Source organism: Tachyglossus aculeatus, chromosome 2, assembly GCF_015852505.1.
Source record: "Tachyglossus aculeatus isolate mTacAcu1 chromosome 2, mTacAcu1.pri, whole genome shotgun sequence".
NCBI classification, from domain to species: Eukaryota; Metazoa; Chordata; class Mammalia; order Monotremata; family Tachyglossidae; genus Tachyglossus; species Tachyglossus aculeatus.
In genome coordinates, this window is record NC_052067.1 from 303,267 (window position 1) to 327,452 (window position 24,186).

The window sequence follows — 24,186 nt, forward strand, 5'->3', positions numbered from 1 at the left end:
AACAGATCTCTTTTATCTTCCCACCCAAACTCTGTCCTCCCCTGACCTTCCCGTCACCATCCTACCTGTCTCACAAGCCCGTAACCTTGGTGTTATCCTTGACTCCTCTCTCTCATTCAACCCACATATTCAGTCCATCACTAAATCCTGTTGGTCCCACCTTCACAACATCACTAAAATCCGCCCTTTCCTCTGCATCCAAACTACTACCACATTAATACAATCACTCATCCTATCCCGCCTAGAGTATTGCATCAGCCTCCTTGCTTCCTGTCTCTCCCCATTTCAATCCATACTCACTCTGCTGCCCAGATCATTTTTCTACAGAAATGTTCAGGACATGTCACCCGATTCTTCAGAAAACTTCAGTGATTGTCCTTCCACCTCTGCATCAAACTAAACCTCCTCACCATTGGCTTTAAAGCACTCCACCACCTTGCTCCCTTTTACCTCACCTCCCTACACTCCTACTACAATCCAGCTCAAACACTGGCTCCTCTAATGCCAACCTCCTCACTGTGTCACGATCTCACCTATCTCGCCGCTGACCCCTCGCCAATGTCCTGCCTCTGGCCTGTAACACTCTCCCTCTTCAAATTTGACAGGCAATTACTATCCCCTCTTTCAAAGCCTTATTGAGGGCACATCCCCAAGAGGCCTTCCCTGACTAAGCTCCCCTTTCCTCTTCTCCCACTCCCTTCTGTGTTGCCCTGACTTGTTCCCTTAGTTCTTCCCCACTCCCAGCCCCACCGCACTTATGTACGTAGCTGTAATTTATCTGTATTGATGTCTATCTCCCCCTGCCTAGACTGTAAGCTCACTGTGGGCAGGGAATGTGTTTATTGTTGCATTGTACTCTCCCAAGTGCTTAGTATAGTGCTCTGCACAGAGTAGGCACTCAATAAGTATGACAAAGTGAATTGAATGAATGAATGAGAATGCAGTACAACAGAATTGGTAGACATGTTCCATTATCACAATGAGCTTACAGTCTCCATCCCTGACTCTCCCCTCAGTGACCCAGCACAGACCATCCGACACCCCTGATTCTCTTCCAGTAACCCAGCACGTACTGTCCAAGACTCCTGACTCTCCCCTCCATTCCTGACTCTGACCCAGCATGTGGTGTCCAACATCCCTACCTCTCCCTCCTCTATCCCCGACTCTTCCCCAGTGACCCAACACGGATGGCCCAATGCCCCCGACTCTCCTCCCAGACACCAGCATGAATACCCATCCATAGATCTGCCCAGATCCCTCTGGGACCTGCTGATGCTTCTTCTCACTTTACCCCTAAACCACAGCTCTGCTCTCCGAGGCTCTTTTCTTTTCTCCTCTTTTCCAAGGAGCCAGGGTGGGGAGGAGAGTAGTGGTTGACATGATCCCCCTCTGGTCACTGTGGTCCAGGAATCATGTAGGTGAACTCCGTTGCCAAGACCCCCAGAGGGGGCAGCAGTGACAGCATTTATTCAACACCCTGTAGGTGCAGTGCACCAGACTACTGGGGATCAAGTCCCCCATCCCTTCTGGTAACCCAGGGCTGTCAGGTTGCATGGCTTTAGAGCTATTGGGCTGGCAAATAAAAGGCTTGTGGTGGCCCAACTCAGAGGTATTGCCAGTGCAAGGGAGAGAGCCTACCCAGTGGGCCATGGCGCACACACCCCTGTGATTGGCGAGAGCGAGGGGCTGCCAGTCAACCCTGAGGGGGTTTCCATGAGTCTGGGACAAATTAGAGTAACTATGTTTTCACCCATGGGGGAAAATTCAGTCAATCTTTCCAGTGGCAGAATATAAGGAAATGTACATAAATACTGTGGGGTGAGGGTGGGGCAAATACCAGGTGCTTAAGAGGTACAGATCCGATGCATTGGGGAAGAGGGTTTAGTCAGGGAAGGCCTCTTGGAGGTGATGTGATTTTTTTTTTTTGGGTTGGCTTTGAAGGTGGGGAGAGTGATGGTTTGTTGGCTATGAAGAAGGAGGGAGTTCCAGGTCCAAGGGAGGTCAATCAAGGGCATTTATTAATAATAATAGTTGGGGTGTGTAAGTGCTTACTGTGTGCCAAGCACTGTACTAAGCACTGGGGTGGTACAAGATAATTATGTCCCACATGGAACTCATGATCTAAGTAGGAAGGAGAATGGATTGAATCTCCAGTTTGCAGATGTGGGAACTAAGGCACAGAGAAGTGAAGTGGCTTGCCCAAGTTCACGCTGCAGATAAGTGGTGGAGATGGAGTTATAACCTTGGTCCTCTGACTCCCAGGCCCATGCTCTTTTCACTAGGCCACGTTGCTTTATTGAGCACTTACTGTGTGCAGAGCACTGTACTAAGTGTTTGGGAGAGTACGGTACAACAGAATAGGCAGACACATTTCCTGCCCACAATGAGCCTACAGTCTAAAGGGGGAGAGAGAGACATAAATATTAATAATTTACAGATATGTACATAAGTGGTGTGAGACTGAGGGTGGGGTGAATATCAAATACTCAAGAGTACAGGTTGTGGGGAAGGGGTTGGCGAGGTAGGCAAAAGCGAGGTACAGTGAGTAGGGTTTTTTTTGTTTTTTTTTTATAAATAATGGTGGCATTTGTTAAGCACTTACTATGTGTGAAGCACTGTTCTAAGCGCTGGGGGGGGAAACAAGGTGGTGATCAGGTTGTCCCAAATGGGGCTTACAGTCTTAACTCCCATTTTACAGATGAGGTAACTGAGGCACAGAAAAGTCAAATGACTTGCCCAAAGTCACACAGCTGACAAGTGGCAGAGCTGGGATTAGAACCCATGACCTCTGACTCCCAAGCCCGTGCTCTTTCCACTGAGCCATGCTGTGTGCTTATTATGTGCCAGGCACTGTTGGGGTAGATACAAGATAATTTGGTTGGACATAGTCCCTGTCCCACGTGGGGCTCAGAGTCTTAATCCCCATTTTACAGGTGAGGGAACTGTGGCACAGAGAAGTTGAGACTTTCCCAAGGTCACACAGCAGACAAGTGGTGGAGCTGGGATTAGAACCCAGGTCCTTCTGACTCCCAGGCCTGTGCTCTATCCACTAGGCCATGCTTCTCAAGCAGGCTGATGTTAGAGGAGCAAAATGTCAGGTTGGGTTATGAGAGATCAGTGAGGTAAGGTTTGATGAGGAGAACTGATTGAGTGCTTTAAAGCTGCTGGTAAGGAGTTTCTGTTTGATGTGAAAATAGATGGGCAACTGTCTTGAGAGTTTTGAGGAGAGGGAAGATGTGGGCTGAACCTTTTTTGAAGGAAAATGATCCCGGCAGCAGGTGTGAAGGTAGGGACTGGAGTAGGGAGAGACAAGAGGCAAGTAGGTCAGTGAGGAGGCTGATGCAGTAGTCAAGGCAGGATAGGATAAGTGCATGGATCAGCATAGTAGCAGTTTGGATGGAGAGGAAAGGGTGGATTTTAGTGATGTTGTGAAGGTAGAACCAGCAGGATTTGGTGACAGATCTAATGCGTCAGCTGAATGAGAGAGATGAGTCGAGGATCTTGCCCAGGTTATGGGTTAATGAGACAGAGGACATGTGACTCACCGTACAAAGTGGGGAGGGAGAATAGATATTTCGTCTCCAGGATACAGATAAGGAAACTGAGGCCCAGAGAAGTAGAGTGTCTTCATATAATAGTAATCATAAAAATGTGTATTTTTTAGTTGCTTACTATGTGTCAGGCACTGTTCTACACTGTTCTAAGTGCTGGGGTAGGTACAAGATCATGGGGTAGGATACAGTCCCAGTTCCACACGGGGCTCACAGTATTAATCCCCATTTTACAGATGAGGGAACTGAGGCACAGAGAAGTTGAGACTTTTCCAAGGTCACATGGCAGACAAGTGGTGGGGTCAGGATTAGAACCCAGGTCCTTCGAACTCCCAGACCCATGTTCTATCCAGCAGGCCATGCTGCTTCTTTCTCCTCGAGACTTGCCCAAGATCACACAGTAGGCAGGTGGCAGAGTCGGGATGAGAACCCAGGTCCGACTCCCTTGCCTGGGCTCCTTCCACTAGGCCGTTTGCTTCGGGAGGCTGCCTGCTGGCCCTGTTGGCTTCCTGTGTGGGGCCGTGAACACGGAAGCCCTTGAGCCTTGGGGCAGGAAGGGGGTTCCTTCTGAGCGGCAAGAGATCGGAAGTGAAGTGACTTGCCTAAATTCACACAGCAGACAAGTGATGGAGCTGGAATTAGTACCCGAGTCCTCTGTCTCCCAGACCTATGCTTTTTCTAATAATAATGATGGTATTTGTTAAGCGCTTACTATGTGCAAAGCACTGTTGTAAGCGCAGGGGAGGTTGCAAGGTGATTGGGTTGACCCATGGGGAGCTCACAGTTTTAATCCCCATTTTACAGATGAGGTAACTGAGGCACAGAGAAGTTAAGTGACTTGCTCAAAGTCACACAGCTGACATTTGGCAGAGCCGGGACTTGAACCCATGACCTCTGACTCCAAAGCCCGTGCTCTTTCCACTGAGCCACGCTGCTTCTCCACTTTCTACTAGGCCACTAAGCTTTATTGGGCAAATATCATGTGCAGGGCACTGTACTAGGCACTTGGGAAAATACAAGAGAATTGGTAGACACGTGGCCTGCCCATAATGAGAAGCAGCATGGCTTAGTGGAAAAAGCATGGGCTTGGGAGTCAGAGGACATGGGTTCTAACCCTGACTCCACCACTTGTCTGCTGTGTGACCTTGGGCAAGTCACTTAACTTATCTGTGCTTCAGTTACCTCACCTGTAAAATGGGAATTAAGACTGCGAGCCCCGTGTGGGACAAGCTGATTACCTTGTATCTACCCCAGCGCTTAGAACAGTGCTTGGCACATAGTAAGCGCTTAACAAATATCATCATTATTATTATTAATGAGCCTACAGTGTACAGCTGCCAGGGGCCTGCACAGGTGATCGTAGACTGACATCCTGTTCTCAGCCTTTCTTTTTCTTCAGAGAACATTTCCTGTCCTCTCCAGGGGCTCCCGGTCAGTCAATCAATCAGTGATATTTATTGAGCTCTTACTGTGTGCAGAGTACTATCCTGAATGCTGGAGAGAGTACAGTAGAGATGGCGGACAGGCTCCCAGCCCTCCAAGAGCTTATAGTGTACTGAGTGATGCATCCTGTCCTGAGCAGCCGGGAGAGCACACTCACAAGTTGGCAGGCATAATCCCTGCCCCCAGGAGCTTAGAGTCTAGTGGGGGATTCACTGGGCCGCAGTCGCTCCCCCAGGCCAGACGTGACCCCCAATGCTGTCAGGGGACCCACCGAGTCGGCTGGGGCCGGGGTAGGCGCAGAGAATTCCTGGAACGCCGGGAGAGCATAGCACATCCGCAGTGGGCATTTCCAGGAGCACCCACCCAGACCCGGGATGGCTCGGGAACGGTGCCCAGCCACGCCTGCCCCCCCCCACAAGTATTCTGGCTAGTTGGTTGCCTCCTCGTGTCCCCCTTCTCCACAGATGTCTCCCAAATCCACCACTTCAGCCCCGACCTCTCACTTGACCGTCCAGCCATCCCGCGTCTCCTCCCGCCTCCGGGAGGTTTCCGCTTGGACGTCCTGCTGCCACCTCAGACGCCACGTGGCTCAAAGCCGGCTACCCCTCTTCTCTCCCCCTGGCTCCATCATGAACATGACCACCCTCCCTGCCCCTTGCTGTCGTCATGGACCTCTCGCTGTCTTCCAGCGCTCACTTTCATTTCACTGCTGATACTCCTGACTTTTCATACCCAACTTCCCTCGGGTCCCCTGTTCCTCTTCCTCCACCCCGCTGCTTCCCTGAGTCTAGGCTTTGGTGGGAGGCCATCACTGGCCTCCCTGCCTCCTGCTTCTCCCTCCATCATTCATTCATTCATTCATTCATTCATTCATTCATTTGTTCGTTCATTCAGTTGTATTTATTGAGTGCTTACTGTGTGCAAAGCACTGTACTAAGCACTTGAGCGAGTACAGTGTAACAATAAGCAGACACATTCCTTGCCCACAAAGAGCTAACTCCCTGCCCAAATGCATGCTGTGAGCTACTGCTGCCTGAGTCCTCTTACAGTTGGCTTCAAAGCCCTTCAGAGGTTTTCTTCATGGTACATATCTGCTCGCTTCTTCCTTCTAACTATCCAGCACTCTGTACCGTCCCACCTCTGGCACCTCATCTTCGTCATTGATGTTTATTGAGCACTTACAGTGTGCAAAGCACTGTACTAAGCGCTTGGGAGAGTACAGTACAACAGAGTTGGCAGGCATTTCTGCCCATACCAAACTTACAGTCTAGAGGGGTTCTCACTATTCCTCTCAATTGGAACTCAGCCCCTCCCCCTCCCCGCCGACTGTTCTACATTGGGTTCTTCAGCTGTTTCATCTGACCACCCCACTGCTCCTCTCTGTCCTGTCCTGCCTTTTCCTCCTGCTCCTTCCTCTATCTGTCTGTGTCTGCCTGCCTGCCCCGTTCCCCATTAGATTGTCAGCCCCATTAGATTGCTTCCGGTGCCCTTGCCCCAGCCCCCTGCACTATACTCTGCTCACAGTGGGTGATGATGATGGCATTTGTTAAGCGCTTACTATGTGCCAAGCACTGTTCTAAGCACTAGGGGGCATACAAGGTGATCAGGTTGTCCCACGTGGGGCTCACAGTCTTAATCCCCATTTTACAGATGAGGTAACTGAGGCACAGAGAAGTTAAGTGACTTTCCCAAAGTCACACAGCTGACAATTGGCAGAGCTGGGATTTGAATCTATGACCTCTGACTCCCAAGCCCGTGCTCTTTCCACTGAGCCACACTGCTTCTCTTGTGCTTCGTCCTTACCATGGGCTAAGGGTCCATGCCCTTCCCCTTGGGCTGGCCTCCACTTCCCCTGGAAGTCCCACGTCAGTCGGCATCTCCTAGAGAGATTGAAGAGACCATTGGCCCACCTGCAAGTGCAGTGCTTCGTGAAGCCTTGGGGTTCCGGGGTGACTCTAGCCATTCCCGGGGCTCAGGTGCAGCGGGGCCCCCAGGAGCTTCTGAACCTGGCCTCAGAGTCAGGCAGGATGGGACAGGGGAAGGGAGCTTGTAAGCAGGTCGTCCAGTTGAGTTGCTGCGTTCAGCCAAGCCGCCAGCCTGTCACGGTCTCTGTCCTGCGGCCGTGGATGAGGAAAGGGAGCAGAGCCATCAGCATGGGGGCCGTCTGCCACAGTGGCTGGTGGGATCCCGCCTGAGGCCTGGCTGGCCATCCATGTGTCGCGTCGATGTCTGTTCATTCTTCTCTCTTGATAGCCACCCCGGTGTCTGGGTCCAGATCCAATCTTCAACTCCGTCTATCCGTCTGTCTGACCATCTTCCCGCTCCCTTGGTGTTCCTCTCTCCGTTTATGCCTGGCGGCCTCCCCCATTAGACTGTCCGCTTCTCTGTAGCGTCCGGGCTGGGGGGCTCTGGTCAGCAGGCAGCCCCAGGGACCGCACCCTGCCTCCGGTGGGTGCTCAGTAAATCCCGTTCAGTGAATGAGTGACACTGCTATTGTGAAACAATCACACCTCCCCCATTCAAAGCCCTACTGAAGGCTCACCTCCTCCAAGAGGCCTTCCCAGACTAAGCCCCCCTTTTCCTGAGTTCCACCTCCCCTCCCCATTTCCCCCAACTTGCTCCCTTTGTTCTACACCAGTACAGCACTTGTGTGTATTTGTACATATCTATAATCCTATTTATTTACATTAATGCATGTTTACTTGTTTTGGTGTGTGTGTGTGTGTATATATATATATATATATATAATTTTATTTATTTATATTGATGCTATTGTTGCCTGTTTACTTGTTTTGATATCTCTTCCCCCCTTCTAGATTGTAAGCACGTCGTGGTTAGGGATTGTCTCTCTTTGTTGTTGAATTGTACTTTCCAAGTGTTTAGTACAGTGCTCTGCATGCAGTAAGCGCTCAATAAATATGATTGAATGAATGACTTAATGATTGATGGAGTAAAAATCCTGGTCAGTGAATGAATGACTGACTGATTGATTGACCCCCTTCCCCTCCCCAAAGCACTTGTATATATTTGTACATATTTATTACTCTATTTTATTTGTACATATTTACTATATTTTATTAATGATGTTTATATAGCTATAACTCTATTTATTCTGATGGTATTGACACCTGTCTACTTGTTTTGTTTTGTTGTCTGTCTCCCCCTTGTAGACTGTGAGCCTGTTGTTGGGTAGGGACCGTCTCTGTATGTTGCCGATTTGTACTTCCCAAGCGCTTAGTACAGTGAATTGACAAGTGGAGTTCTGGAGGCGGGTGTTGGAAGTCCTTTCCTGGGGCCTGAGAAGAGAGATTTTTGTGGAAGAATTATGGAGAAAAGCCAGCAGGCATTTCTTGAGGCGATGCAAGACTGGGTGGTTATTTGATAATGGCTCCAGCTGCCTCTTGCCGGCTGTGGCCTCTATTCTCCCTCCCCACCCTCCTTCGCCCCTGCTCCCCCTCCCTCCCTCTGGGGTCAGGGGTCACATCGGCTGTGCCACGGAAGGAGTGTTTTCTTACCACAGTGAATGGGGACTAAATGGGGTGGGTGTGGGGGGAGGTGGGGGTCGTGGGGGAGGGAGCTGGCAGAGTTTGCTGCGATCGCCTCTGTGTGTTTCCAGGCAAATATTTGATTCTTCAGTTGAGTGAATTACCGTTTTTCAAATAAGTTAAAAGCCCTACATCCTGGCAGACAAATGTCAGGAAATTCCCAATGCAGTCGGACCCGGCCCCTTCCACCCCAGTGAAATCAGCCCCCCAGTTCCCCCCGGGACGGACCACGTGTACCAGGGTGCGGGAGGATCCAGATGGTGGATCTCTCTTCCCCTCCTCGCCCCGGCCCCCCGGGGCAGACCACGTGTTTCAGGCTGTGGGAGGAGTGCCAGGCTCCAGATGGTGACTCTCCCCTCCCCTCCAAGGAGAAGAAGCTCAAGTTTTCCGGCCAAGATCTCCCCCCCCCCACCCCCACCCCGTCTCTAGCTCCTCTCCGCCTTCAAAGCCTCCTAAGAAGCCATCTCCAGGAGGCCGTCCCGGATTACCCTGGCCCTGGCACCCCACCAGGCACCTTGGCACTTAGAAGGCCATTTCTTTATGTGTCAGGTATCTGCCAGTTCATTGATTCTTTGTTTATTGTCCTTAATATCTAGGCTTTCACTCACGTATCTTTTGTATGTTTGGAAGTTGTCCTCTGCTTGTCTCTGCCTTCCCTCCCCATAGATTGTAAGATCCTTGAGGGCAGAGGCCTGGGGCGGAGCTGCCTCCAGCAGTAGCAGCAAGAGCAGCAGTAGCAGGGCTCTGGGGCAGTTTTGATTGACTTGCTTTGGAGGCCGCCACTGGGCTGAAGGGCGATAGAGCTCTAGGAGAGGATCTGAGGAACATCACTGCTCTTTTGCCCTCATAAAGGTGCTCCGTAACTCCTGTCCCCACTCCTGGCGACAGAGAGGTGGCTCCCAGATCCCATCCCCTCCCCATCTGGGATCACCCACTGTCCACCTTGCCCCCTGCCCGGAACCCGGCTCCCTCCCCTTCCCAAGCCCTACCCCAGACTCCATCCGTAGCAGGGCTCAGTCAGGGTCTCCTCCGAGCCCAGTTCCGCTGTGGGTCCCAGCAGCACTGATAGATGAGGTCCCGCCCTGGCGGGTGGCATCCTTGGCTCGCCTGGCTGTCAGGATGGGCTCCGGGCCTTGGTGCTAGCTGCCAGAGCGGCACACTCTCCCCGGCCACCCGCAAGAGAGGCTGGCCCGTTTAGACTGGCCACACGACCCCCAGACTGGTTCTTCCCCTCGCCATCTGGGCGGAGGGGCCTCTGCCTGGTTTGGGCTTCCTGGCCAGTGTCTAAAAACAGAGGTTCCAGCGGCGGGTGGTCTGATGGGTGGTCTCTCTGGGGCCAGCCGGACTTTGGCGGGGAGGAATGGTCTCTGTCACTGGTTTATCCCTGCCATTGGGACTCCCCAGGGAGCCCCCCACCCCTGATCCTCCTAGTCTCTGAGAGAAGCTCTCCCTCTCCTCGGCTGCACGCGGAGCAGAAGCATTCCTTCCCAAACTTCAGAATGTTGGGAATGAGGGGAGGGGGAGCGGAATCCCCTCTAACAACCTGGAGAATGTTGGGAAGGTTGAGGCCCCGGGGAAGTGAGGGGGGGCGTGGAATCCTCAGTTACAGCTGTTAGAAGCAGCTTGTGGCCTAGTGGAAAAAAGCACAGGCCTGGAGGTCAGAGGACCTGGGTCAATCAATCAACTAATCAATCGTATTTATTGAGTGCTTACTGTGTGCAGAGCACTGTACTAAGCCCTTGGGAAGTACAAGTTGGCAACATATAGAGACAGTCCCTACCCAACAGTGGGCTCACAGTCTAAAAGGGGGAGACAGAGAACAAAACCAAACATACTAACAAAATAAAATAAATAGAATAGATACGTACAAGTAAAATAAATAATATAAATATTAATCATAACTATTATTAATTAATAATTACAATAATTATTAATAGTTAATAATAATAATATGTAATAGCCGTTATAAATAATTAGGGTCCTAATCCTAGCCCTGCTCCTTGCCTGCTATATGGCCTTAGGCAAGTCACCTTGCTTCTCAGGGTCTCAGGTTCCTCATTTGTAAAATGGGGATAAAATATCTGTTCTTCTTCCTACTTAGACCAAGCCCCATGTGGGACAGGTACTGAATCCTGCTTGAAAATTTTGTCCCTACCCCAGTGCTTGGTACAGTGCTTGGCATATAGTAAGCACTGAACAAATATTTTTGGTATTTGTTAAAGAGCTTACTCTGTGCCAGGCATTGTACTAAGCACTGGGGTAGATTCAAGCTAATTAGGTTGGACACAGTCCTTCTCCCACTTGGGGGTCACAGTCTTCCTTAATCCCCATTTTGCAGATGAGGTAACCTGACACAGAGAAGTTAAGTGACTTGTCCAAGGTCACACAGCAGACAAGTGGCAGAGCCAGGATTAGAACCCAGGTCTGGGCTTTTTCTACTGGCCACGCCACTTCTCAAGTACCACTGTTATTGTCATTTTTATTACTGGACTATTGGGAACAGTGGCGGAATCCCCATAACAACCCTGAAAACACTGGAAATAGGAGGTGAACCCCCAAAACTGACCAATAGAACATTGGGAACGGAAGCGGAGTCACCTGTAACAACTGTTAGAACAATTGGAGATGGGATCCCTATGACTGATGGAACACTGGGAATGAGGGAGTGGAATTCCCTATAGACTCCCCCTATAGATTGTAAGCTCATTGTGGCAGGGAATGTGTCTGTTTATTGTTATACTCTCCCAAGTGCTTAGTACAGTGCTTTGCACACAGTAGATGCTCAGTAAAGATGATTAAATGAATGAATGACTGTTAGAACATTGGGAATGGGGACTGGTTTCCTGTGATGACTGTTGGAATGCTAGGAATGAGGGAGAAGGGTGGAATCTCCTGTAACGACCGTTGGAACATAGGGAATGGGAACAGGGCCTCCCTGAAACAACCGCTGGAATGTTGGAAACAGAGGGATGGGAGTCCCTGGACCAACTGTTGGAGCGTCGGGTAGGTTCTGACTCTTCCAACCAGGTTCTTCGTTGCGGGAGCACGTTGGAGCCTGAAGACCGTTCCATCCAACAGGGAAGGATGTGGTGGCTTGGGTGGTTTTTCCTGACTTGCCTGCCTGACTGCTGCTTTCCCAGAAAGTCTGTTCTTCCCCCAGGTAGCTGTGGGCCATGTGGATGCAGGGCCCTTGCACCTTTCTCCAGAGTTCAGAGCCCAGAGGAAGCCCTAAACCCATGTTGGGAACAAGAAGGGGTTCCTGGGGCCAGAGGGTAACATTCACAGGGAGCTGCCAAAGAAAGTTGCGCAGAAACTGGGTGAGGGCATGATGGCTGTGGGCGAGTGCACCGAAATCTGGGGACACACATGTTTGCTTGTGCACACACGCATGTCTGGGTGCCTGCCAGAGAGGGTGGTGGTAGGGTGTGGGTGTGTCTGCTTCATAAATAGAGAAGCAGTGTGGCTCAGTGCAAAGAGCACGGGCTTTGGAGTCAGGGGTCATGGGTTCAAAACCCTGCTCCGCCAATTGTCAGCTGTGTGACTTTGGGCAAGTCACTTAACTTCTCTGTGCCTCAGTTACCTCATCTGTAAAATGGGAATTAAGACTGTGAGCCCCCTGTGGGACAACCTGATCACCTTGTAACCTCCCCAGCGCTTAGAACAGTGCTTTGCACATAGTAGGCGCTTAATAAATGCCATTATTATTATTATTATTATTAAACGTGGCAGGGGTATGTGTATGTTTGCTTTAGCTAGATTTATACAGCTACTGAGAACATGTGAAGGAAGACAATTCAGGCTGTGTCTGAGTCCAGCTCTGACCCCAGCGCTGACCCCCCAATAGGTCGAGGCCTTGACCTTTCTGACCCCAGGGCTCGGGCCGGCCAAGTTCCGGCTCCGATTCGGACCCCGGGTGCGGACAGATGCCTGGCCCAGGGTTCTCTCGGCCACCTCCTGCCTGCTGGTCTGCGATGCTGGCCGGGACCGGGCTGTGCTGCCGCTCTCGGACCTCCCCGGCCCCCCGCCCCTGACCCCCTGCCTCCCGCAGCAGGGCAAGCAATCAGATGGGGCTCTGGGAGGCGATGGAGCCATCGTGGTCGTAGACTGGGGTGACCTGGGCGGCAGGGGGGAGGGGGCATCCAGCCAGACAGTGGAGGTGAAACCCCAGCCCCAGCTGGGCCCCCTGCCCATTCCGCGGCGGAAGCTGCACTAGGGTGGCGGTGGGCCTGACTGGCTCATTCCCTGGATGGGGGTGGTGGGTGTGCACATGTGCCTGTGTACATGCACGTGCATGCGCGCCCCCACACACAAACACACACTCTCTTGGGCATCCTTGGTTAAGTCAAGTGATGGAGTGTGAACTTTGACCCCCACTGGTCCTCCCCCTAGTCCTGAGGGGCTTTTGTCCCTGCTGCTGCCGAGAGCCTGCCACCGTGGGGATGGGCGTGTACGCCGGCCCCTCCGCCCCGATGAAGTCACCCGTGGCTGCTTCTGCTGCTGTTGCTGTCGCCGCTGCTGCTGTTGCTGCCGCCGCTGCTGCCGCCGCTGCTGCTGCCACCACCACCACTGCTGCCTCTGCTACCGTCGCCGCTGCCGCCACCGCCGGTGGTCGGTGGTCCAGCCCAGCTGGCCAGAGCCCGGGGACCGGCGGGGAGGGGGGTGCGGCGCTGCCTTCACTGTGTCTGTGTGCGTCCTGGGCTGCAACGTCTCCACCGCATCCGCTGCCGTTACTGCTCCTGCCGATGCTGCCGCCTCTGCTTCTGGACAGCCAGCTTCCTCAGGGCTCCCCTGGCTAGCCCGGCCGCCTGCAGGCCATCCCTGCAATCCCCAAGCTGGCTGAGGGAAGCCGCCCGGCAGGAGCCGGCTTCCTGGGGGAGAACGGGAATCCAGACTCTCCTGCTCCTTTGTGCTTAGCTGCGGCGTGGGCCCCTCCAGCCCCAGGAGCTTAAGCGGCCAGCCGGGCTTCCCGCCTCCACTGCCGCCACCGCCCCCTTCTCCGAGCTGGCACGAGCCGGCGGCCGAGCTGGGAGCGGGCTGACCCTGAAAACGTGTCGCTAGCGTCCATGCTGGAGAGTTGGGGGTGACTCCAGCCTGGGGGACTGCAGAGAGCGGTGAGATGGAGCTGGCGCCGGCCCATGGGGGCCTGGGAGGAGTGTGGGGGAAGGGGGGAGATTGGGAAGAGGGCCTCATCCGCGCCCCTTCACGCTTACATCCTAGGAGGGAGATGATTGATTCCAGGCTTCTCGGGGTTTCTTCGTTCCCCTTTCCCAGGGAATGTTCCCATCATTCCCGGGCTTGGACCTGCAGCCACTGAGTGTGCTGTCCCAGAAGTCTGGGAGCTCTGGCAGTTCCCCCGGTCTCCCAGCACCACTTTGGCTGTGGGAGCACTGACCCCAGGGGGAGCCGATGGGGAATGGCCCTGCAGTGTTTGCCTGGGCATGCACATGCTCCCCCACAGTCACCTGCGCTCCCCTGTGTTTGTCCGTGTTTGCCCATGCTCACCATTCTCGCCCGTGTTCACCGAGCTCACCTGCACTCTCCCATGCTCACCTGGGCTCACTCCCCTGTGTCCAGCCATGCTTACTCACCCAAGTTTACCTGTGTTCTCCTGTGCTCACCTGTGCTTGCTTGCCCATGTTCACCTGCCTTCTTCCATGCTCGTCGTGCTTGCTCACCAGTGCTCTACCTACGCATCAAGCAAAAACTCCTCACTCTCGGCTTCAAGGCTGTCCATCACCTCGCCCCCTCCTACCTCACCTCCCTTCTCTCCTTCTACAGCCCAGCCTGCACCCTCCGCTCCTCTGCCGCTAATGTCCTCACTGTACCTCGTTCTCACCTGTCCCGCTGTCGACCCCCAGCCCACGTCCTCCCCCTGGCCTGGAATGCCCTCCCTCCGAACATCCACCAAACTAGCTCTCTTCCTCCCTTCAAAGCCCTACTGAGAGCTCACCTCCTCCAGGAGGCCTTCCCAGACTGAGCCTTTTTCCTCTCCTCCTGCCCATCCCCCCACCCTACCTCCTTCCCCTCCCCACAGCACCTATATATATGTTTGTACAGATTTATTACTCTATTTTACTTGTACATATTTACTATTCTATTTATCTTGTTAATGATGTGCATCTAGCTTTATTTCTATTTATTCTGACGACTTCATCATCATCATCATCATCAATCGTATTTATTGAGTGCCTACTGTGTGCAGAGCACTGTACTAAGCGCTTGGGAAGTACAAGTTGGCAACATATAGAGACAGTCCCTACCCAACAGTGGGCTCACAGTCTAAAAGGGGGAGACAGAGAACAAAACCATACTAACAAAATACAATAGAATAGATACGTACAAGTAAAATAAATAGAGTAATAAGTATGTACAAACATATATACATATATACAGTTGCTGTGGGGAAGGGAAGGAGGTAAGATGGGGGGATGGAGAGGGGGACGAGGGGGAGAGGAAGGAAGGGGCTCAGTCTGGGAAGGCCTCCTGGAGGAGGTGAGCTCTCAGTAGGGCCTCTCAGTAGGGCCTACTTGATACCTGTCCACATGTTTTGTTTTGTTGTCTGTCTCTCCCTTCTAAACTGTGAGCCCGTTGTTGGGTAGGGACCATCTCTATATGTTGCCAACTTGTACTTCCCAAGTGCTTAGTACAGTGCTCTGCACACAGTGAGCGCTCAATAAATACGAATAAATGAATGCTCTCCTATGCTCACCCACCCCTGCTTGCCTGTGTTCCTCCACGCTTTCCCATGTTTGCCCTTGTATCCTGGTGGGCTACTGGATCCATGCTACTTAATGGGGGGTGGAGAGAGAGAGAGTGATGTGTGTTTTGTGGGGGTGGTGTGAGTAGCTCTGTTGAACTCAGTGCCCCCAGGGGACCTCTAGGTGATGCCACAGCTGATCCCAGCTGGAGTGTGGGCGTGGGACGTGGGCCCGAAAAAGGCAGAGCTGTTCCCGGGGGAGGGGATGGGCAGCAGATCCGTTCGAGCCCCAAGAACCACAGTGATGGGGGCTTGACTAGATTGTTTGGGGCGGCCGCAGTCTTGCCATGTTCCATCCGTGAGCTGCTTCAGAACTGCTCTCCGGCACCCCAACTGGAAGGGAGGTGAGGCTGGGCTGGGCAGTGGGGCATCCCAGGCGTAGTGCTTGGTGCCTAGCAAGTTCTTAATAAATACAGTAATAATGATGATAATGATAATAATGTCCTGCTGAACCTGCAAAACAGCATTTGACATTTCTTGAAAATTGTGTCCCACCAACGCATGATGCCACCCTGGATGGGCCCAGCAGGGAGCAGTTTCCAGGTGGGAAGGTTGGCACTGTCTTCATTCCAGCGCGCATCTTGCCTACTGATCCCTTGGTCCCATCAGGGACCCATCCCCCATGCAGGCCCCCTGGGGCCTCTCCCCTTGCTCTGGGCTTCAAGGTTGTCCAGGGCATCCCCTTACTCCCCTCAACTCTCTGGCCAGGGCAGAGGGTGTTTCAAGGTTGCTCAGGTCTGGTGCCCCAAACCATGGAGGGTCTGGGCCAGGCCCTCGCTGGGGCAAAGTGTCTCCAAATTTGTTTCAGGGTGCTGACTTTGGAGAGTGCCGCTTCCCTGGGGGGCAGGGACCCTGTATACCTTCTCTGATGTACTCCCCAAAATGCTTAGGCCAGTGCTTTGCCTGCAGTTGACAGTAAGCTCCTTGAGGGCAGGGATGGATCGTGTTTACCTACTCTATTGTGCTCTCCCAGGGCTCAGGCCAGGGCTCTCCATACAAACTGAAAGCTCTCTGAGGGCAGGGATCATGTCCACTTGATGTATTCTCTCAAGAGCTTAGAAGGCTATCAATAAAAACCATTGATTGATTGATCGATCGATCAATCGGCAGGGTCACCCTTTGGCCATTTTTCACTACAGGTCACCCGTGGTGGGGCTTGGCCTGAACTAGGCCATCCCTTGCAGTTTGAAGACCCTCCACCCAGCAGGCCTGGCCTGCTGGACGTGCCCAGGGTCTCCTGAGGGAGCACAGGTGGTGGACGCCCTCTGCACCCATGCCCCCCGGCTGGCAGCCACCCCGAAGGACCACAGGCTAGAATCTGAGACCAGGTTTTCCCAGACCGTCCTGGGAATTCAGCCCCTCAGGAGAACATGGATTCAGCCACTCCTTGAGCCCTGCTCACCCTGGGACCTTTGTCACCGGAGGGAGGAAAGGAGGCTCCCGCAGACCTCAGCAGGCTGTGGATTGAGGGAGGTAGGGAAGGGAGGAGGGGGAGGGCAGTCGCCTGCTGGAGGGGGAGGTACCCACTGACTAGGGGGAAGGGAGGAGGGGGAGGGTCCTGGCGACTGGGGGGAAGGGAGGAGGGGGAGGGAAAAGGGGGAGGGTCCCCTGCCGGCTGTGGGAACGAGAAGATGGGGAGGGTCCTACAAGCTTGGCCAAGTGAGAAGAGTGCAGGCCTGGGAGGCAGAGAACCTGAGTTCTAATCCTGGATCCACCACTTGCCTGCTGTGTGACCTTGGGTGGGACTTAACTTCTCTGTGGCTGGTACCTCATCTCTAAAATGGGGATTTAGATTGTGAGTCGCATGTGGGATGTGGACTGCGTCCAACCTGATTAGCTTGTATTTATCCCAGTACTTAGTACAGTGCCAGGGCACTTAACAAATACCATAAAAAAACCCAAAAACCAAATACCATAAAAAAAAAAGGTGGGGAAGAAGTGGGGGAGGGGGAGAGGGGATCCACTCACTGGGGGAAGTGAAAAGGAGAGTTAATCAGTCTAGGAGTAGCAGCCACTGCCACCTGTTCTGGAACCTGGCAGTGTGGTGTAGTAGGGGAAGGCTTCCTGGAGGAAGTGGGCTGGGAGCAGAGTTTGGAGGTGGGGTGGGCTAAAGTAGGGTAGGAGGCCAAGAAGAATTTCTGACCCCTGGCCTCATGTCTCCACCAGCTCCTTCTCTCATCTACATTGGCTCATTGCCCCTCCCCCAGCTCTGTCACCCCTCCCTGCCAAATTCCCTTCCCACTGTGTCTTGTTCTCCTCCAACTGCTCACCTCTAACCCCTCATTTGTGATTTGCCCCTAAAAAAGAAACCCACCAGACCTCAGTTTTTCTCTCTTGAAAGTCCTTCTGAAATCCCCCGTCCACCAGGAAGCCTTCCTGAATTAATTCACCTTACCCCCACCTCATCAATCTAGCACCCTCTCTAGGAACTTCAGTCAATCAATCAGTGGTATTGAGCTCTCACTGTGTGCAGAGCACTGTACTAAACACTTGCAAGAGAACAATATAGCAGAATTTGGAGACATCTTCCCTGGCCACAGGGAGCTTACAGTCTAGAGGGGAATACAGATATTAATATGAATGTCAATTATGATTTTGTACATAAGTGCTGTGGGGCTGAAGGAGGGATGAGTAAAGGGTGCAAATCCAAATGCAAGGGTGCCGCAGAAGGGAGTGGGAGAAGAGAAAATGAGGGCTTAGTTGGGGAAGGCTTCTTGGAGCAGAGGTGATTTTAATAAGGTATGAAGATGAGGACAGTGATCATCTGTTGGATATGAAGAGGGAGGGCATTCCAGGCCGGAGGCAGGAAGTGGGTGTGAGGTTGGTGGTGAGATAAACAAGGTTGAGGTACAGTAAGTAGGTTGGCATTAGCAAATTGAATTACCGAGGTAAGGTAGAAGGGGGAAAGTTGATTGAGTGCTTTAAAGCATGATCGTGAGGCTCTATTTGATGCAGAGAGGTAAATGGGGAACCACTGGAGGTTCTTGAGTGGAGAGATCTGGACTGAACTTTTTTTTTAGAAAAATGATGCAGGCAGCAGAGTGAAGTATGAACTGGAGTGGGGAGAGACAAGAGGTGAGGCAGTAGCAAGGAGGCTGAAGCAGTAATCAAGACAACATAATATAAGTGCTTGGATCAGTGTAGTAACAGTTCGGATGGAGAGGAAAGGGCAGATTTTAGTGATGTGACGATAGAACCAACGGGATTTGGTGACAGATTGACTGTGTAGGTTGTGTGAGAGCGATGAGTCAAGGATAATGCCAATGTTACAGACTTGTGAGATAGGAAGGTGGTATTATCTACAGTGATGAGAAAGATGTGGGGGTACAGGGTTTGGGTGGGAAAATAAGTTCTCCTTTGGACACGTTTAGTTTGAGATGTGGGTGGGGCAGGTAGAGATATTCTGAAGGCAAGAGGAAATGTGAGACTGCCGAAAAGGAGAGAGATCAGGGCTGGAGAGGTTAAATTTGGTCATCATCTGTATAAAGATGGTAGTTGAAGCCATGGGAGTGAATAAGTTCTCCAAGGAAGTGGGTGTAGGTGGAGAATAGAAGGGGACTGAGAAAGAGATTGAGAATGAGTGGCCAGAGGGATAGGGGATGCCTTCATGACATCTCTACTTGGATGTCCCACTGACACCTCAAACTAAACATGTCCAAAACTGAATTTCCCACCTTCCTACCCAAACTCTGTCCTCCCCCTGACTTTCCTATTACTGTAGACAGCACCTTTCATTCATTCATTCATTGTCGTATTTATTGAGCGCTTACTGTGTGCAGAGCACTGTACCAAGCGCTTGGGAAGTACAAGTCGGCAACATATAGAGACGGTCCCTACCTAACAGCGGGCTCACAGTCTAGAAGGGGGAAACAGACAACAAAAAGGGTGGCACCACCACCCTTCCTGTCTCATAAGCCCATAACCTTGGATTTATTGTTGACTCCTCTCTCTCATTCAACCCACATATTCAAGCTGTCACAAAATTCTGTTGGTTCAACCTTCACAACATCGTTAAAATCCACACTTCCCTCTCCATTCAAACTGCTACTACATTAATCCAAGCACTTATCCTGTCCTGCCTTACTTACTATATCCGCCTCCTTGCTGATCTCCCTGCCTCCCTTCTCTCCCCACTCTAGTCCATCTTTCACTCTGCTGCCCAGATCATTTTTCTACAAAAACATTCAGTCCATGTTTCCCCACTCTTCAAGAAACTCCAGTGATTGCCCATCCACCGCTGCATTAGACAAAAACTCCTTACCGTTGACTTTAAACCACTCAATCACCTTGCTCACTCCAGATGGTGAGCTCGTTATGAGCAGGGAACATGTCAGGTAATTCTGTTGTATTATATTCTCCCAAGCACTTAGTATACTGCCCTGCACATAGTAAGTGCTCTATAAATACGATTGAATGATTGATTGATTGATTACCTTACGTCTCTGCTCTCCTACTACAACTCAGCCCACACACTTTGCACCTCTAATGCTAACCTATCTCGCCGAAAACCTCTCACCCAAGTCCTGCCTCTGGTCTGGAATCCCCCCCCCCCCCCCCCCCCCGCCAATCTTCATATCCAACAGATAATCACTCTCCTGACCATCAAAGCCTTTTTAAAGGCACATCCCCAAGAGGACTTCCCTGACTAAACCTTCATTTCCTTTTTTCCCACTCCCTTCTGCATCGCCCTTGCACTTGGATTTACTCCCTCAGCCCCACAACATTAATGTGCATATCTGTTATTGATTCATTTATATTGATGTCTGTCTCCCCCTCAGAACGGTAAGTTTGCTGTGGGCAGGGAACATAGCTACCAATGCTGTTATGTTGTACTCTCCCAAATGCTTAGTTCAATGCTCTGCACACAATAAGTGCTCAGTAAATACAATTGATTGATTGATTGATCGGATGGTGTCAATGAAGCCAAGGTTAAATAATGTTTCAAGGAGAAAAGGGGTGGTTCAAAGTGTCACAGGCAGCTGAGACTTCTAGGAGGTTTAGGATGATGATGATGATGGATGGAGAAGAGGCCGTCAGATTTGGCAAGAAGAGGGTCATTGGTGACCTTAGAGAGGGTAGTTTCCACGAGGGGAAACCGACTGAATGGGTTGGAAATAATAATAATGATGGTATTTGTTAAGCATTTGGTATGTGCCAAGCACTGTTCTGTCAGACTGGTTAGGATCAAGAAGAGAATTAGGTGAGAGGAAGCAGAGTCAGTGGGTATAGACAACTCTTTCAAGGAGTTTGGAGAGAATGATCGTTTTTATTAAGTGCTTACTGTGTGCAGAGCACTGTACCAAGAATTGGGAGAGAAGCCACAGGTGGGCAGAGTCCTTAAGGACAAGGAATATGGCTCTTGCTACTGCTGCAGTCTCCCGAATGCTTTATAAGGTGCCTGGTGCTCAGTAAACACACTGATTGATTGCTAGTCTAGGCTAGCTTGGTTCCTGGTTGAGACAGGAGGAGTGGCACCAGGAGAGGATGGGTGGACAATGCGGGAGCTGTTGGAGAGGATGGGTGGATGATGCGGGAGCTGTTGGAGAGGAAGAGTTGGCAGAACACCGTAGCAGATTGGGTGTGGGAGGGGAATGAGGGAGCTGAAGATGAGTCTAAGAGGGTGTGTCAACGATGGCGGGAGGGATGGAAGGGAGTTGAGTGGTTCGGTTTTGGAAATGCAAAGCTGGAGGTGGTGGTAGGATGCTGCTCTGTGACTTTCAGTTTCCTCCTGCCTCCAGGACAGTTAAATGGGTATGGAGACTCTTTCCAGACCTGCGGGCGGGGGTGGGGAGCAACATTACAGAACCTCTGTGGGTCGGGGAGTGGGGAAGCGACGTTGCAGAGCATTTGAGAAGCTGGGACAGGAGCCGTGAACGGGTGAGGGGGTGATCTCTATGAGACACGTGGCAGAAGAGCCAGGACTGACTCTTGGAAGACTCCCACAGTTAGAGTGGGTGGATGACTGACGGGTGTAGCCAGAGAGGCTGCTGTTTCTGTTGTGACCTGTGTTGTGATGTAACCACTGCCCTGGTCTTCCTCCACAGCCTCCCAGCCCCCCATGCACCCAGCCCCCCATTTGCAGATTGAGGCGGAGCAGCTGAGGGCCAGCTTGTGTTTTGAGTGGGTCGTCTCCTCTTACCTGTCTCAGTCAATCCATCAGTGGTATTTATTGAGCACTTATTGTGTGCAGAGCACTGTAATAAGCACTTGGGAGTGGACAATGCAACAGAATAGCAGAGTTGTTGACACCTTCCTTGCCCATAGGTGAGCTTATAGTGTAGAGTCTAGCCAGTCTTCTTCCTGGATCCATTTATTCCCAGTGCTGAGCTGACATTCAGGACATGGTGGCTGTTTTTACACCCAGTTCCTCTGGGCCAGTGCTTGCCTCCTTCTGGCCCTTTGGTTCTGCCAAACTCAATATGTCCAAGACTGAACTCCTTATCTTCCCTCCCGAACCCTGCCCTCTCCCTGACTTTCCCATCACTGTTGATGGCACTCCCATCCTTCCCGTCTCACAAGCCCGCAACCTTGGTGTCATCCCCGACTCCACTCTCTCCTTCACCCCTCACATCCAATCTGTCACCAAAAATTGTAGCTCTCACCTCCGCAACATCGCCAAGATCCGCCCTTTCCTCTCCATCTAAACTGCTACCCTGCTGGTTCAAGCGCTCAATAAATACGATTGATGATCCTATCCAGACTGGATTACTGCATCAGCCTCCTCTCTGATCTCCCATCCTCCTGTCTCTCCCCACTTCAGTCTATACTTCACGCTGCTGCCCGGATCATCTTTGTGCAGAAACGCTCTGGGCATGTTACTCCCCTCCTCAAAAATCTCCAGTGGCTACCAGTCAACCTACGCATCAGGCAAAAACTCCTCACTCTCGGCTTCAAGGCTCTCCATCACCTCGCCCCCTCCTACCTCACCTCCCTTCTTTCCTTCTACAGCCCAGTCCGCACCCTCCGCTCCCCTGCTGCTCACCTCCTCACTGTGCCTCGTTCTCGCCTGTCCCGCCGTCGACCCCCGGCCCACGTCCTCCCCCGGGCCTGGAATGCCCTCCCTCCACACATCCGCCAAGCTGGCTCTCATCCTCCCTTCAAAGCCCTACTGTGAGCTCACCTCCTCCAGGAGGCCTTCCCAGACTGAGCCGTCTCCTCCTCTCCCCCTCCCTATCCCCCCCGCCCTACCTCCTTCCCCTCCCCACAGCACCTGTATATATGTTTGTACAGATTTATTACTCTATTTTACTTGTACATATTTACTATTCTATTTATTTTATTTTGTTAATATGTTTTGTTTTGTTGTCTTTCTCCCCCTTCTAGACTGTGAGCCCGCTGCTGGGTAGGGACCGTCTCTATATGTTGCCAACTTGTACTTCCCAAGCGCTTAGTACAGTGCTCTGCACACAGTAATCGCTCAATACATATGATTGAATGAATATGCCTGTACATATTGAATGAATGAATGGATGGTTGTGCTGCTGATTCCACTGGAGCCATGGGGTGGCACCAGGCCCGGGGCCCCACACTTCTGCTGCCGCATTCCGCCAACGTTTCAGGGTTGCCCTTTCCTGGATTGACCAGAATCAGTTGCAAACCCAAATGTCCCGGTGCTGGTGGTGCCAACAGGGCAGGGGAAGAGAAGTAGGGGCATGGAGGAGGAGGGGTGGCCTGGAATCCTTGTGCCAAGGATCGGCTGTTGTCTCTGCCTGGCCCGGAGACCCGGAGCAGGGCAGGGCAGGGGTCCCAGCCTGAGCCTTCCACACGTGCGTTTTGGACTTTCTGACCTGCCCTTCCGGTGGCTCATATCAGCAAACCTCAACTGGTGCCAGGTGGGGAGCGAGCATCGGGATGGAACTTCCCTGCAGCTTCCCATAGTCACGTGGCCCAGAGCTGGCCCCAGGGGTGGCTCACTGGGGTTGGATCAGGCTGCCACTCAAAAGCCATGTTTCCCCTGGCCAGGCCAGCCCAGGCTTGAACCTGGCCAGCAATCATCAGTATTTATTGAGTGCTTCCTGTGGACAGAGAAAATATTCAGCACTTGGGGGAGTCCAGTGCAACAAAGTGGGTGGACATGATCCCTGCCCACTAGGAGCTCCACCATCCCTTCCGTTTACAGTGACCCCTGAAACATGTCTGCTCTGCATGGCCCCCGGACCAATCAACCAGTCAGTCGTTTTTATTGAGTGCTTACTGTGTGTATAGCATCGTACTGAACACTTGGGAGAGTACAGTATAGCAGAGTTGGTAGAGATGTTCCATGCCCCCAACAAGCTTACAATCTAGAGGCGCCGGGCCAGGCTGGGGAGGTGTCTAGGATCGACACTGGTCAACCTACGTCCACCAGACACAAGACTCCTGCCCTTGTCGATCTGCCCACCTCTGGAAGCCACTCCACCTCCGGAAGCCACTCCGTCCCCCAACTGTCCCCAGGGGCCTTCAGGGACCTGGGCCCTGCCCTTCCCCAGAGATGCCACTCTCCTGGTGGGCCTGAGTCGGGGTAGGTGAGAGGGAAGCAGCCCCCACCTGCCCGCCACCCCTTTACTGTGCGGATGCAATTTTTGCGTTAAAGAAGGAAATCTCGGAGAGGAATGTAATACAGTGCTCTGCACCCAGGAGAGAGTCAGCAGATACTGTAGATTTAGGTGGTGTTAGCTGAAGGGGTTGAGGGCTCCTAACCGCCCTGGTGGGTGACTGCCTGTGCCCACACTCACCCGGGGAGGGTTGTATCCCATGAGTCTGGCACTCTGGGATGAGTGGAAGAGGAGTGTTCCCACAGCTAGGCAGAAGCAGAAAGAGGGGCCCAAGCTGGGCCCTGTCCACCTCCCACTGCCCAGCTGGCTCCCAGATCCTCGCTCTTGCCTGGGGGCTTGGCTGTGGGCCCAGGCAC

General features: G+C 52.3%; 1 protein-coding gene across 2 annotated transcripts in view; it reads left to right on the forward strand.

Annotated features, from left to right (window-relative positions):
* The window catches only part of CDK14 (cyclin dependent kinase 14), a 77,722-nt gene that overhangs the window by 16,751 nt on the left and 36,785 nt on the right, over nt 1-24,186 (forward strand). Inside the window, exon 1 of one of the 2 annotated variants that reach the window (XM_038767530.1) lies at nt 13,106-13,650. The exons of the other annotated variant lie outside the window; for it this stretch is intronic. The gene's annotated coding sequence lies outside the window, so the exon portion shown is untranslated. Of the gene's footprint in view, nt 1-13,105; nt 13,651-24,186 lie in introns of those variants that run through there. 2 annotated transcript variants of the gene reach the window in all.